General features: G+C 39.9%; 1 non-coding gene across 1 annotated transcript; it reads left to right on the top strand.

Annotated features, from left to right (window-relative positions):
• The first annotated feature begins 15,302 nt into the window (after positions 1 to 15,302).
• LOC112787348 (small nucleolar RNA R71) lies at positions 15,303 to 15,410 on the top strand. Its single transcript, XR_003194766.1, has one exon. It is a non-coding gene; the product is annotated as a small nucleolar RNA R71 (small nucleolar RNA).

Below are 15,410 nucleotides of genomic sequence, written 5' to 3'. Positions count from 1 at the left end.
GCGAACGCGTCACCCACGCGTCCGCGTCATATTGAAAATAAGGCCACCCGTGCGATCGCGTCAACCACGCGACCGCGTCACCCAAAAATTTGGCGAAAAGAGTTTCGAACAGAGAGTTGTGCGAACGCGAGGCTGCACTCGCGCCAATCGCACAAATCAGGCCACGCGATCGCGTGACCTACGCATCCGCGTCACCTGACCTTATCGCGCACCACGCGACCGCGTCGCCTGCGCCGCACAACTTATCCAGATCAGCGCCAAATATCATATCTTTTCTTCCCCCAAATCCTAATTTTTCTTTTCCATTCTTATTTCTTTCTTCTTTTCTTCTTCCTTCTTTACTTTCATTCTCTTTTACTTAATTGCATACTTTCATTCATTGCATTTTAATTTTGTGCATATTTTTATTTTCTTTTCTAAATTTATTATTTTTTTTTCCATTGGTGTTACAATTTTCTTATTCAACTGTTGCATCTTTTCTTGAATTTATTTTGGTGCTCAGTGACTTGTTTTACACTGTTGGATAATATTATTTAAGTCAATGCTAATCTTTTATGATATTTGTATTAATTTTGCACTGACATTAATTTATATTTTCTTGCACTCTCTTCCCCATTGTTACAAATTTTGTACCACTGGTATGCCATGGCTTCTATTGTTTTCTCACGTACATGTTGAAGCTTCCATGTAAATGAGACCCTTTTCATTTGGCATTAACCCACCCATACTTCATTTATTTTCTTATCTCTATTTCTGGGTTACTTTTCTTCCCTTTTTCTTTCAGGATGGCCACCCGGAAGGGAACCAAAAGACGTTTACATGGGAAAATAAGACAAGTCCATCTGCACAATCTTTGAAGAAAAGCGCCAGTTGGAACAACCCGTCCACCTGCACATCTCAGCATGCACCGAGGAGGGTGCAATCTTTAAGTGTGGGGAGGTCGATACTGATCTCCATGGGTTAGTTACTCTTCTATCTCAACACCAATGGTTTATTTTCCTTGTTAGTTGTTGTATTTACATGTTTGATTGCATGATTATTTGATTTTGTGCATATTTTATCACTTGGTTGAAGTAATATTTTCTTTTTCAAGAAACATTTTAGAGCATTTCACTAATTTGAATAAAATTTAATGTTAAACTTGTTTGAAAAAATATTATACTGGAACATGGTTTAGAGCTTGAACACACAAAACCTATGAGATTTTTTGAGCCTATTTGAATTGGTTGCATTTTACCAACCAATGTTTTATTTTTGGTGTGTGTTTTTCTCTCTAAAATTGTGATCTTTGTCTTGCTTAATTCTATATTTCCATGGTTTGATGTATGCATGCACTTATATGATTGAGGCCTTTGTTTCACTGAGCTTACATACCCATATGGCCTTACTCTTTCATTATTCTTTGCAAACCAATGTTGAGCCTATTATACCCCTTTGTTCTTTACTTTAGCACATCATTAACTCTAAGAGGAAAATAATAATGTCCTTAATTTAAATCCTTGGTTAGCTTAGACTAGTGAGAGTGCTCATGAATTAAGTATGGGGAAAATTGAATTTGGAAATATTTGGTTTGAGAATTGAGTATGTTAGAATTTTCTGAAAATGTGAAAGAAATGTTTGGGACATGTTCATGCATTCAATAATTTAATCATATGCATTGAGAAAAACAAAAGAAAAAAAAAGAGAAGTGAAAAAAAAAGAGCAATTAAGCAAAAAGGGGACAAAATGCCACAAAAGTAAGTGGTGAAAGCAATGCATATGTACTGTACTTGAAATTAGAATGCATGAATATGTGGAAAACATGGTTAATGGATAGTTAGATGTGGTATTATGATTACATGGATTGTCTAAAGTTAGGTGAAAAGTTTAAGTTAATTAAGGATTCAGATTTTAGTCCACTTGACCAAATACAATCCTACCTTGACCCTAACCCCATTACAACCCTTAAAAGACCTCTTGACTTGTGTATTTGTGCATTAAATTTTTGTTGATTGGTAGAAGAAAAGTGGTGCACGAAATTGTGATGTCCAGGCTTAAACAATCCCCGGCAACGGCGCCAAAAACTTGGTGCGCTGATCTCAATACATAATTGTCACAACTTCGATACAACTAACCAGCAAGTGCACTGGGTCGTCCAAGTAATACCTTACGTGAGTAAGGGTCGAATCCCACGGAGATTGTTAGTATGAAGCAAGCTATGGTCACCTTGTAAATCTCAGTCAGGCAGATATAAATTGATAATGGTGTTTTCGAATATTATATAATAAAATAGGGATAGAGATACTTATGTAATTCATTGGTAGGAATTTCAGATAAGCGAATGGAGATGCTTTTCGTTCCTCTGAACCTCTGCTTTCCTGCTACCTTCATCCAGTCAGTCTCATTCCTTTCCATGGCTGGCTTTATGTGATACATCACCACTGTCAACGGCTACTTTCGGTCATCTCACGGGAAAATGATCCAATGCCCTGTCACGGCACGGCTAATCGTCTGGAGGCATCACCCTTGCCAATGGCTTCATCTTATCCTCTCAGTGAATAATATGCTCACGCACCCTGTCACGGCACGGCTATTCATCTGTCGGTTCTCGATCATGCTGGAATAGGATTTACTATCCTTTTGCGTCTGTCACTAACGCCCTGCAATCGCGAGTTAGGAGCTCGTCACAGTCATTCAATCATTGAATCCTACTCGGAATACCACAGACAAGGTTTAGACTTTCCGGATTCTCTTGAATGCCGCCATCATTCTAGCTTACGCCACGAAGATTCTGGTTAGGAGATCTAAGAGATACTCATTCTAGCTTATTTCATGTAGAACAGAAGTGTTTGTCAGGCACGCGTTCATAAGGGAGAAGGATGATGAGCGTCACACATAATCATCACCTTCATCACGTTCTTGGGTGCGAATGGATATCTTAGAAGCGAAATAAGATGAATTGAATAGAAAACAGAAGTACTTTGCATTAATCTTTGAGGAACAGCAGAGCTCCACACCTTAATCTATGGAGTGCAGAAACTCTACCGTTGAAAATACATAAGTGAAAGGTCCAGGCATGGCCGAGATGGCCAGCCCCCTTGATCTAAGAACAATGCGTTCAAAGATGATCCTAAGATCCTAAGATGATCAAAAGATGCCTAATACAATAGTAAAAGGTCCTATTTATAATAAACTAGCTACTAGGGTTTACATGAGTAAGTAATTGATGCATAAATCCACTTCCGGGGCCCACTTGGTGTGTGTTTGGGCTGAGCCTGAGTGTTGCACGTGCAGAGGCTATTTGTGGAGTTGAACGCCAGTTTCTGTGCCAGTTTGGGCGTTCAACTCTGGTTTTGGATCCTTTTCTGTCGCTGGACGCCAGATTTGGGCAGAAGGCTGGCGTTGAACGCCAGTTTACGTCATCAATTCTTGGCCAAAGTATGGACTATTATATATTGCTGGAAAGCCCTGGATGTCTACTTTCCAACGCAATTGGAAGCGCGCCATTTCGAGTTCTGTAGCTCCAGAAAATCCACTTTGAGTGCAGGGAGGTCAGAATCCAACAGCATCAGCAGTCCTTCTTCAACCTCTGAATCTGATTTTTGCTCAAGTCCCTCAATTTCAGCCAGAAAATACCTGAAATTACAGAAAAACACACAAACTCATAGTAAAGTCCAGAAATGTGAATTTAACATAAAAACTAATGAAAACATCCCTAAAAGTAACTAGATCCTACTAAAAATATACTAAAAACAATGTCAAAAAGCGTATAAATTATCCGCTCATCACAACACCAAACTTAAATTGTTGCTTGTCCCCAAGCAACTGAAAATCAAATAGGATAAAAAGAAGAGAATATACTATAAATTCCAAACTATCAATGAAACATAGCTCCAATCAAATGAGCGGGACTTATAGCTTTTTGCCTCTTGAATAGTTTTGGCATCTCACTTTATCCATTGAGGTTCAGAATGATTGGCATCTATAGGAACTTCAGATTTCGAATAGTGTTATTGACTTTCCTAGTTTAGTATGATGATTCTTGAACACAGCTTTTTTATGAGTCTTGGCCGTGGCCCTAAGCACTTTGTTTTCCAGTATTACCACCGGATACATAAATGCCACAGACACATAATTGGGTGAACCTTTTCAGATTGTGACTCAGCTTTGCTAAAGTCCCCAATTAGAGGTGTCCAGGGTTCTTAAGCACACTCTTCTTTTGCTTTGGACCTTGACTTTAACCGCTCAGTCTCAAGTTTTCACTTGACACCTACACGCCACAAGCACATGGTTAGGGACAGCTTGGTTTAGCCGCTTAGACCAGGATTTTATTCCTTTAGGCCCTCCTATCCACTGATGCTCAAAGCCTTGGGATCCCTTTTTTATTTGCCCTTGCCTTTTGGTTTTAAGGGTTATTGGCTTTTTCTACTTGCTTTTTCTTTTTCTTTATTATTATTTTTTTTCTATTTTTTTTCGCCCCTTTTTTTTCTGCAAGCTTTGTTCTTTGCTGCTTTTTCTTGCTTCAAGAATCGTTTTTATGATTTTTCAGATTATCAAATAACATGTCTCCTAGTCATCATTCTTTCAAGAGCCAACATATTTAACATTCTTAAACAACAACTTCAAAAGACATATGCACTGTTCAAGCATACATTCAGAAAACAAGAAGCATTGTCACCACATCAATATAATTAGGCTAAGTTCAAGGATAAATTCAAAACTCATGTACTTCTTGTTCTTTTGAATTAAAACATTTTTCATTTAAGAGAGGTGATGGATTCATAGGACATTCATATCTTTAAGACAAAGTTACTAACTACTAATGATCATGTAATGAAGGCACAAACATAGATAAGCACATAACATAGAAAACGAAAAACAGAGAAAGCAAAAACAAGGAATGAATCCACCTTAGTGATGGTGGCGTTTCCTTCTTGAGGAACCAATGATGTCCTTGAGCTCTTCTATGTCTCTTCCTTGTCTTTGTTGCTCCTCCCTCATTGCTTTTTGATCTTCTCTTATTTCATGAAGCATGATGGAGTGCTCTTGATGTTCCACCCTTAGTTGTCCCATATTGGAACTCAATTCTTCTAGGGAGGTGTTGATGTGCTCCCAATAGTTTTGTGGAGGAAAGTGCATTTGAGGCATTTCCGGAATCTCATGGTGATGAGCTTCTTGCACCTCTTGAGCTCCATGACTGGGCTCTCTTGCTTGCTCCATCTTTTTCTTAGTGATGGGCTTTTCCTCTTTAATGAGGATATCTCCCTCTATGTCAATCCCAGCTGAATTGCATAGGTGGCAAATGAGGTGAGGAAAGGCTAACCTTGCCATGGTGGAGGACTTGTCAGCCACCTTGTAGAGTTCTTGAGGTATAATCTCATGAACTTCCACCTCTTCTCCAATCATGATGCTATGGATCATGATGGCCCGGTCTATAGTAACTTCAGACCGGTTGCTAGTGGGAATGATTGAGCATTGAATAAACTCCAACCATCCTCTAGCTATAGGCTTGAGGTCCAATCTTCTTAGTTGAACTGGCTTGCCTTTGGAGTCAATCTTCCATTGAGCTCCTTCTACACATATGTCCATAAGGACTTGGTCCAACCTTTGATCAAAGTTGACTCTCCTTGTGTAGGGGCGTGCGTTCTCTTCCATGTATGGCAAGTTGAACGCCAACCTCACATTCTCCGGACTAAAATCTAAGTATTTCTCCCGAACCATTGTAACATAGTTCTTTGGATCCGGGTTCTTATTTTGATCATGGTTCTTGGTGATCCATGCATTGGCATAGAACTCTTGAACCATTAGGATGCCGACTTGTTGGATGGGTGATGAGATATTTTGGTGAAAAATAAATTTCTCCCAAAATACCCAAAACTAACCGGCAAGTGCACCGGGTCGTGTCAAGTAATAAAAACTCACGGGAGTGAGGTCGATCCCACAGGGATTGAAGGATTGAGCAATTTTAGTTTAGTGGTTGATTTAGTCAAGCGAATCAAGATTTGGTAGATGGTTTTGTGACTTGCAGAATTAAATTGCATTGAAGTAAAAAGAACAAGAAATAAATTGCTGAAACGTAAAGAACAAGAAATTAAATGGCGGAAGCTTAGAGTGCAAGAAATGTAAATTACGGAATCTTAAAGCGCAAGGAATGTAAATTGCTTGAAATGTAAAGGGGATTGGGATATGGATTTGTAGAAATTAAACAAGGAAAAATTAAATTGCATCAAACAGAAGAGGGAAAGGGAATTGGGATTGAACCGGATATGAAGCAGAAAAGTAAATGAACATAGAAAGCAGTAAACAGAGAAGTGAAATGGGAAATTTAGATCTCAGGACCCAGAGACTAGAAAACCAAGTCTAGATCTCAATGCCTTCCTAGATCCAACAAGAACAATTTGCAAGGAAATTGTAAATGGCAAGGAAAATAGATAAAGAGCAATTAACCGGAAATGAAATTCAATTAACAGTAAAGAAACAGAGAGATCCAAGATTGAGATTGAAACAGAATTTCTTCAATTCTCCAATCCAAGATCCAAGACAAGTGTAAAATGAAATTGAAAGCAATGAAAGCAAAGAAATTAAAGTTCACAAGCTCTCCGAAAACTATTATGAAAATTCCAAAAGGAAAGCTCTCTGAAGAACTTGAATTCTATCCTATTTATACACTTTCAAAAATGATCTTCAAGCCTTGAGTTGGGCCTTTGCTCTTGGTGGAATTGGGTTGAAAGAGGCCTTGGTTGATTGCTCTTGAAGTTTGGAGAAGAACCGAAGTGAACCAATTGAACCGGTTTTGAGGTTAGCAAAAGTTGGACCAAAAGTTTGAGCCAAAGTTAGGGGTCTAACTTTGGCTCCAACTTTTCATATCAGCTAGCACATTTTACTGGTATGAACGTTGGTGCCAACGTTAGGGGTCTAACTTTGACCCTAACGTTGGCAATGCCTTGTGTGCTAGTGGCACCAACGTTAGCCACCAAGTTAGGGGGCTAACGTTGGCGCAAACTTTTGCTCCTTCCCCATTGTAATTCATGTGCCAACGTTAGCCTCCAAGTTAGGGGGCTAACGTTGGCGCAAACGTTGGTGCCCAGGGGAGAAATTCTCAAGTTCCAACGTTAGCCTCCAAGTTAGGGGGCTAACGTTGGGGCTAACTTTTGCTCCTCTTCCTTGAATATTCATGTGCCAACGTTAGCCTCAAAGTTAGGGGGCTAACGTTGGCGCAAACTTTTGGAGCCCAGGGGAGAATTTTCAAGTTCCAACGTTAGCCTCCAAGTTAGGGGGCTAACGTTGGGTCCAACTTTTCAACCAAAAGTTTGTGCAAAAGTTTGATGCTAACTTTAGGTCCAGCTTCTTGCTTCCTGGTTCAATTTCACTTATTCCATTGTCCTCTCTTCACTCCTAGCTATTCCTTCTTGCTTCAACCTTTCTCCAAGCCTTCTTCACCTATCATTAATCAACCAAACTCATCAAAGCTATGCTCAAAATCATGAGATATTCATTCTTTCATAATATGCAACAAATATAGCATAAAACCTCATGAAATGGCATAAATTCATATATGGTTGGTTCAATCAAAGGAAACATGAAAATCTACTCAATTAGCTTGCTTGTAGCTCAAGAAAGTGCATAATTCTAATGAAAACAAAAGAAAAAGACTAGCTAAAATAGGCTAGGATGACTTGTCATCACAACACCAAACTTAAAGCTTGCTTGTCCCCAAGCAAGAAATAGATTTATGCTCCAAGGTTCTTTCAATTAAGATGGATTGAGGAACACTTGTAAAGTGCAGTGAGTGAAGTGATCAAGTATCAGTGGGGTGAACTCTAAATCATATGCTCATGCAAGGGCTTCAGTGGTCACTAGTCCTTACATATTGGGAGTCGTAGGTCTTTAGGATTTTCATCCAAATGGTATCATAGAGATCTCTTTATATGTAATCACCTTGAAGCAGCTTATAGTTTCTGTGCTTTGGCCTCGACTCTAAGTATCATGTCTCAAAGCGGCTCTTTAGATAAGCTTTCAATCAATACTCCTAAACCAGTTGGTTTTAAGGTATTAGGTGTTAAAGCACCCCTAAGGATTTACTTGCTCAAGCCTCTTTCCTTGACACACTTCAACCACAAGCATTTACTAGGATAACAACTCTTTGAGTTTTTGTTTCTTTCTTTCTTTTTCTGCCTAGTAATTGATGCTCAGAGCCTTGGGCCATATTCTTTTTGTTTTTGTATTTTCTTTTCTTTCTTTTGTTTTGTTTGCTGCTTCTTGGATCAATAAATTTTTTAGAATCTCCACAATACTTCTTTGAACTTCATGTCCCGCCTATGAGCTCCCATGCAAGTTTTCACAAGCATGCAACCTCAATACATAATCATACAACTAGAACCAACACTTCTCCTAATCTTTTGCTTGCCTCAAAATTGTTTAATTCCTCAATCTTTCTTCTCAAAGAACTTTCATGTGATGCATTTCTTGGAAATTGAGTGCAAACAAGTTTTGAAGATGAGAATGTTGTAAATGATCAAACATCTTGCTTATTGAATTATAAAGAAAGACTATGCTATGCAGGCAGGGGTAGATCAGAATACAATCCAACTTTCAATTACAGCAACAATTGATGCAAAACAATGACTTAACAATACAACCTGTTGAAGTTTACTTGCTTTCCTTCTTCTCATCATCATCATTGCTGGCCTTTAGGTTCATCTTTTGTTTCTTTGGTTGATGATGCTTAATCCTTCTAACAGCTTGTATGGACCTCTGTAATGATATTGAAAGTTGCTTGTTTCCCAAGCACTTGAAAAATGGTTAGCTTGCATGATTTATTTGCGGGCTTTTTGAACTTACTTTGGTGTGGGAACACCAAACTTAGTACCTTGCCGATGCATTAGATTAACCATGTGTGAAACTCTTTTTCTTCTTCTTCAAAAGCAATAAAAATGAAACTAGGAAACAGCAGAATAGTTAACTAGTTTATCCAACATACTTGAAGCCAGCATTATGCAGAAAGTGAGAATGTGTTTTATGATGAGATTTTGGTGGAACACCAAACTTAGAATCCTTCATTCTCCCTTAGATTGTTTTGGTGTGCAACACCAAACTTAGCTTCTTGCATTATAGATAAACTAATTAACCTTTTTATTAAAATGGTTATGAAGGGGAAACTACCTCAGGTTGGGTTGCCTCCCAACAAGCGCTCTTTTATTGTCACTAGCTTGACATCCTTCACTCTGTGCTCATGGAAGTTGAGGCTTCTGTTGCCTTAGGTTTCCTCCTCTTGCTATGGGCTTCCTTCCCTCTATTTCTCTTTCCATAGCCTTCTTATTTTCCTCCATGACTCCCTTCTCTTTCAACACAGAATCCTTTTCATGGCTATTTGGGTTCAGAGTCCCCTTTTTCTCACCCAATTCAGCAAGGTTTTGCACTAATTGTTCCACCTGCCTTTCAAGTCTTCTAAGTGAAGCCTCCTGGTTCTTGCTTATCATCTCTTGATGCTTCTTTATTTCTTCCCGCTCTATTGCCATCATTTCTTGAATTTTGATGGACCTCTCCATCAGCATTTCTAGAATATAAATCCTTTGAAAGGTTGGAAGTGGTTGTGGCAATTGTGATGGTTGATGAAGGTCATTTTGAGCGAATGGTGAGGTAGGACGGGGTTGGAAGTGTGTGTGATTGTTGTTGTGGGGGTGTGTTTTAAGTTGATTTTTGAAGTTGGGATTGTTGCAGTTGAAGTCCCTTGGTCTTTGGTTTTGGTTCTCAACCCCCCTCCCATTAGAATGAGTTCTCCAAGGTGGATTGTACACATCATTCTGAGGTCTGTTCTGGAGCATGCTAGAATGATTGCTTGGAGCTTGTAGTTGCTCATAGCTTTGTTGCTCATGGTTAATGGCCCCAAAGCTTTGTTCAGCTTGATTACACCCATATGAGCTTTGAGTCAGGTTGTATGTATGTACTACAGCATGTCTCAACTCAGTGATTTTTTTAGCCATCATATCTAATTGTTGTAGAGTCTGCTGATGCATCTGCTTGTTTTGACTTATTACTGCACGAGCACCTTCAATTTCTTTCTCTAATGGATGCACTTCTGCCTCTTGCTTAACAACTCTTTGTGATGGGTTAAATTTGACTAGGAGTCCATTCCTCAGTTCTTCCCATCCGATAATGCTTCCTTGTGGAAAAGCTTCAAACCATTGGGCAACATCATTCATGGCTATGGATAGTTGCTTCGAACTATGGGTTATATTATCATCCAAGGTGGGGGTATTACTCTCATGATTGCTAGAATTTGTTGAGTTCCCTTCCATGATCTGCACAGTCACAACCAATTCAAGTGAAGATAGAGCATATTTAGACCAGGATATGATTGAAGGATCAGTTGACACAAAGTATCAAACAGTTGGCAAACTTGAGAGAGTAATGAATGAAAACCACTCCTCTCGTTTGTTTTTCAAGCTATGAAAATCATATTCAGCAGGATGAGCCAAGAAATTTTCACTCTATTGCTAGAATGAGGTTTCTATTAGCTCAGGCAAAACTTCAAACAGTTAGTGGGTTAGTTAAAATTAAAGAAAAAGTGCTTGATCTAGATTACCACCTCACTTAATCATTGTCAATCTAATCAATCCCCGGCAACGGCGCCAAAAACTTGATGAGATATTTTGGTGAAAAATAAATTTCTCCCAAAATACCCAAAACTAACTGGCAAGTGCACCGGGTCGTGTCAAGTAATAAAAACTCACGGGAGTGAGGTCGATCCCACAGGGATTGAAGGATTGAGCAATTTTAGTTTAGTGGTTGATTTAGTCAAGCGAATCAAGATTTGGTAGATGGTTTTGTGACTTGCAGAATTAAATTGCATTGAAGTAAAAAGAACAAGAAATAAATTGCTGAAACGTAAAGAACAATAAATTAAATGGCGAAAGCTTAGAGTGCAAGAAATGTAAATTGCGGAATCTTAAAGCGCAAGGAATGTAAATTGCTTGAAATGTAAAGGGGATTGGGATATGGATTTGCAGAAATTAAACAAGGAAAAATTAAATTGCATCAAACAGAAGAGGGAAAGGGAATTGGGATTGAACCGGATATGAAGCAGAAAAGTAAATGAACATAGAAAGCAGTAAACAGAGAAGTGAAATGGGAAATTTAGATCTCAGGACCCAGAGACTAGAAAACCAAGTCTAGATCTCAATGCCTTCCTAGATCCAACAAGAACAATTTGCAAGGAAATTGTAAATGGCAAGGAAAATAGATAAAGAGCAATTAACCGGAAATGAAATTCAATTAACAGTAAAGAAACAGAGAGATCCAAGATTGAGATTGAAACAGAATTTCTTCAATTCTCCAATCCAAGATCCAAGACAAGTGTAAAATGAAATTGAAAGCAATGAAAGCAAAGAAATTAAAGTTCACAAGCTCTCCGAAAACTATTATGAAAATTCCAAAAGGAAAGCTCTCTGAAGAACTTGAATTCTATCCTATTTATACACTTTCAAAAATGATCTTCAAGCCTTGAGTTGGGCCTTTGCTCTTGGTGGAATTGGGTTGAAAGAGGCCTTGGTTGATTGCTCTTGAAGTTTGGAGAAGAACCGAAGTGAACCAATTGAACCGGTTTTGAGGTTAGCAAAAGTTGGACCAAAAGTTTGAGCCAAAGTTAGGGGTCTAACTTTGGCTCCAACTTTTCATATCAGCTAGCACATTTTACTGGTATGAATGTTGGTGCCAACCTTAGGGGTCTAACTTTGACCCTAACGTTGGCAATGCCTTGTGTGCTAGTGGCGCCAACGTTAGCCACCAAGTTAGGGGGCTAACGTTGGCGCAAACTTTTGCTCCTTCCCCATTGTAATTCATATGCCAACGTTAGCCTCCAAGTTAGGGGGCTAACGTTGGCGCAAACGTTGGTGCCCAGGGGAGAAATTCTCAAGTTCCAACGTTAGCCTCCAAGTTAGGGGGCTAACGTTGGGGCTAACTTTTGCTCCTCTTCCTTGAATATTCATGTGCCAACGTTAGCCTCAAAGTTAGGGGGCTAACGTTGGCGCAAACTTTTGGAGCCCAGGGGAGAATTTTCAAGTTCCAACGTTAGCCTCCAAGTTAGGGGGCTAACGTTGGGTCCAACTTTTCAACCAAAAGTTTGTGCAAAAGTTTGATGCTAACTTTAGGTCCAGCTTCTTGCTTCCTGGTTCAATTTCACTTATTCCATTGTCCTCTCTTCACTCTTAGCTATTCCTTCTTGCTTCAACCTTTCTCCAAGCCTTTTTCACCTATCATTAATCAACCAAACTCATCAAAGCTATGCTCAAAATCATGAGATATTCATTCTTTCATAATATGCAACAAATATAGCATAAAACCTCATGAAATGGCATAAATTCATATATGGTTGGTTCAATCAAAGGAAACATGAAAATCTACTCAATTAGCTTGCTTGTAGCTCAAGAAAGTGCATAATTCTAATGAAAACAAAAGAAAAAGACTAGCTAAAATAGGCTAGGATGACTTGTCATCAATGGGATTTGTTAGAACTTCCCAACCTCTTCTTTGAATTTCATGTCGGATCTCCGGATACTCATTTCTTTTGAGTTTAAAAGGGACCTCAGGGATCACCTTCTTCTTGGCCACAACATCATAGAAGTGGTCTTGATGGGCTTTAGAGATGAATCTTTCCATCTCCCATGACTCGGATGTGGAAGCTTTTGTCTTCCCTTTCCCTCTTCTAGAGGATTCTCCGGTCTTAGGTGCCATCAATGGTAATGGAAAAACAAAAAAGCTATGCTTTTACCACACCAAACTTAGAATATTGCTCGCCCTCGAGCAATAAACAAAAGAATAGAAGAAGAAGAAGAAGAAGAAATATGGAGAGGGAGAGGGAGATGTGGTTTCGGCTAAGGAGAGTGTAGAGGGGTGTGTTGTGTGAATTTGGTGAAGAATGGAGGTCTTTATATAGGGAATGGAGGGGGGATTAAGGTTCGGCCATATGGGTGGGTTTGGGTGGAAAATTGGTTTTGAATTTTGAAGGTAGGTGGAGTTTATGAGTTAGGTTTATTGGGAGGAGTGGGTGGATGTGAGTGGTGAAGAGGTGATGGGGAAGAGAGTTTGAGGTGATTGGTGAAGGGTTTTTGGGTAAGAGTGTTTATGGGGTTGTGTGAAAGAGAGTGGTGAGAAGAAGTGAGTGGAGGTAGGTGGGGATCCTGTGGGGTCCACAGATCCTGAGGTGTTCAAGGATTTACATCCCTGCACCCATTAGGCATGTAAAAATGCCTTTGTATCCAACTCTGGGCGTTCAGCGCCAGGTTGGTGGCCATTTTGGAAGTTCAACGCCCATCTGTGTGCCGTTTCTGGCGTTGAACGCCAGAACCATGCCTGTTCTGGCGTTCAGCGCCCAGAAGCTGCCCATTTTGGGCGTTTAGCGCCAGAACCATGCTCTGTTCTGGCGCTAAACGCCAGACAGATGCTCCTCCAGGGTGTAATTTTTCTTCTGCTATTTTTGATTCCATTTTCAATTTTTATATTTATTTTGTGACTTCACATGATCATGAACCTAAGAAAACATGAAAAACAATAAAAATAAGAATTAGATAAACATTGGGTTGCCTCCCAACAAGCGCTTCTTTAATGTCAATAGCTTGACAGTGGGCTCTCATGGAGCCTCACAAATGTGCAGAGCTTTGTTGAGACTCTCCAACACCAAACTTAGAGTTTGGATATGGGAGTTCAACACCAAACTTAGAGTTTGGTTGTGGCCTCCCAACACCAAACTTAGAGTTTGACTGTGGGGGCTCGGGTTGACTCTGCTTGGAGAGAAGCTTTTTCTGCTTCCTCTCCATGGTTGCAGAGGGAGATCCTTGAGTTTTAAACACAAGGGACTTCTCATTCCATTGAAGGAATATTTCACCTCTGTCAGCATCAATCACAGCTCTTGCTGTGGCCAGGAAAGGTCTTCCTAGGATGATGGATTCATCCTCTTCCTTTCCAGTATCCAGGACTATGAAATCAGCAGGGATGTAAAGGCCTTCAACCTTTACTAACACGTCCTCTACTTGTCCATATGCCTATTTTCTTGAGCTGTCTGCCATCTCTAATGAGATTTTAGCAGCTTGCACCCCATAGATTCCCAGTTTCTCTATTACAGAGAGGGGCATGAGGTTTATTCCTGAACCAAGGTCACACAGAGCCTTAAAGATCATGGTGCCTATGGTGCAGGGTATTATGAACTTTCCAGGATCCTGTCTCTTCTGAGGCAATGTCAGTTGATCCAGATCACTTAGTTCATTGATGAACAAGGGAGGTTCAACTTCCCAAGTATTAATGCCACATAATTTGGCATTCAGCTTCATGATTGCACCAAGAAACTTGGCAGTTTGCTCTTCAGTAACATCCTCATTCTCTTCAGAAGAGGAATACTCATCAGAGCTCATGAAGGGCATAAGGAGGTTCAATGGAATCTCTATGGTCGCTAGATGAGCCTCAGAATCCTTTGGTTCCTCAGAGGGAAGCTCCTTATTGACCACTGGACGTCCCATGAGGTCTTCCTCCTTGGGATTCACGTCCTCTCCTCTCCTCACAGGTTCGGCCATGGCGCTTATGTCAATGGCCTTGCACTCTCCTTTTGGATTCTCTTCTGTATTGCTTGGGAGAGTACTAGGAGGGATTTCAGTGATCCTTTTACTCAGCTGGCCCACTTGTGCTTCCAGATTTCTAATGGAAGATCTTGTTTCATTCATGAAACTTACAGTGGCCTTAGATAGATCAGAGACTAAGTTTGCTAAATTAGAAGTATTTTGTTCAGAGTTCTCTGTCTGTTGCTGAGTGGATGATGGAAAAGGCTTGCTATTGCTAAACCTGTTTCTTCCACCATTATTAAAGCCTTGTTGGGGCTTTTGATCCTTCCATGAGAAATTTGGATGATTTCTCCATGTTGAGTTATAGGTGTTTCCATAAGGTTCACCTAAGTAATTTACCTCTGCTATTGCAGGGTTCTCAGGATCATAAGCTTCTTCTTCAGAAGATGCCTCTTGAGTACTGTTGGATGCAGCTTGCATTCCATGCAGACTCTGAGAAATCATATTGACTTGCTGAGTCAATATTTTATTCTGAGCCAATATGGCATTCAGAGTATCAACCTCAAGAACTCCCTTCTTCATAGGCGTCCCATTACTCACAGGATTCCTTTCAGAAGTGTACATGAACTGGTTATTAGCAACCATGTCAATGAGTTCTTGAGCTTCTGCAGGCGTTTTCTTTAGGTGAATGGATCCACCTGCAGAAGTGTCCAGTGACATCTTTGATAGCTCAGATAAACCATCATAGAATATATCCAGGATGGTCCATTCTGAAAGCATGTCAGAAGGACACTTTTTGGTCAACTGTTTGTATCTTTCCCAAGCTTCATAGAGGGATTCACCTTCTTTCTGTCTGAAGGTTTGAACATCAGCTCTAAGCTT

This window comes from Arachis hypogaea, chromosome 20, assembly GCF_003086295.3.
Source record: "Arachis hypogaea cultivar Tifrunner chromosome 20, arahy.Tifrunner.gnm2.J5K5, whole genome shotgun sequence".
NCBI classification, from domain to species: Eukaryota; Viridiplantae; Streptophyta; class Magnoliopsida; order Fabales; family Fabaceae; genus Arachis; species Arachis hypogaea.
This window is presented reverse-complemented; position numbering and strand designations above follow the sequence as displayed.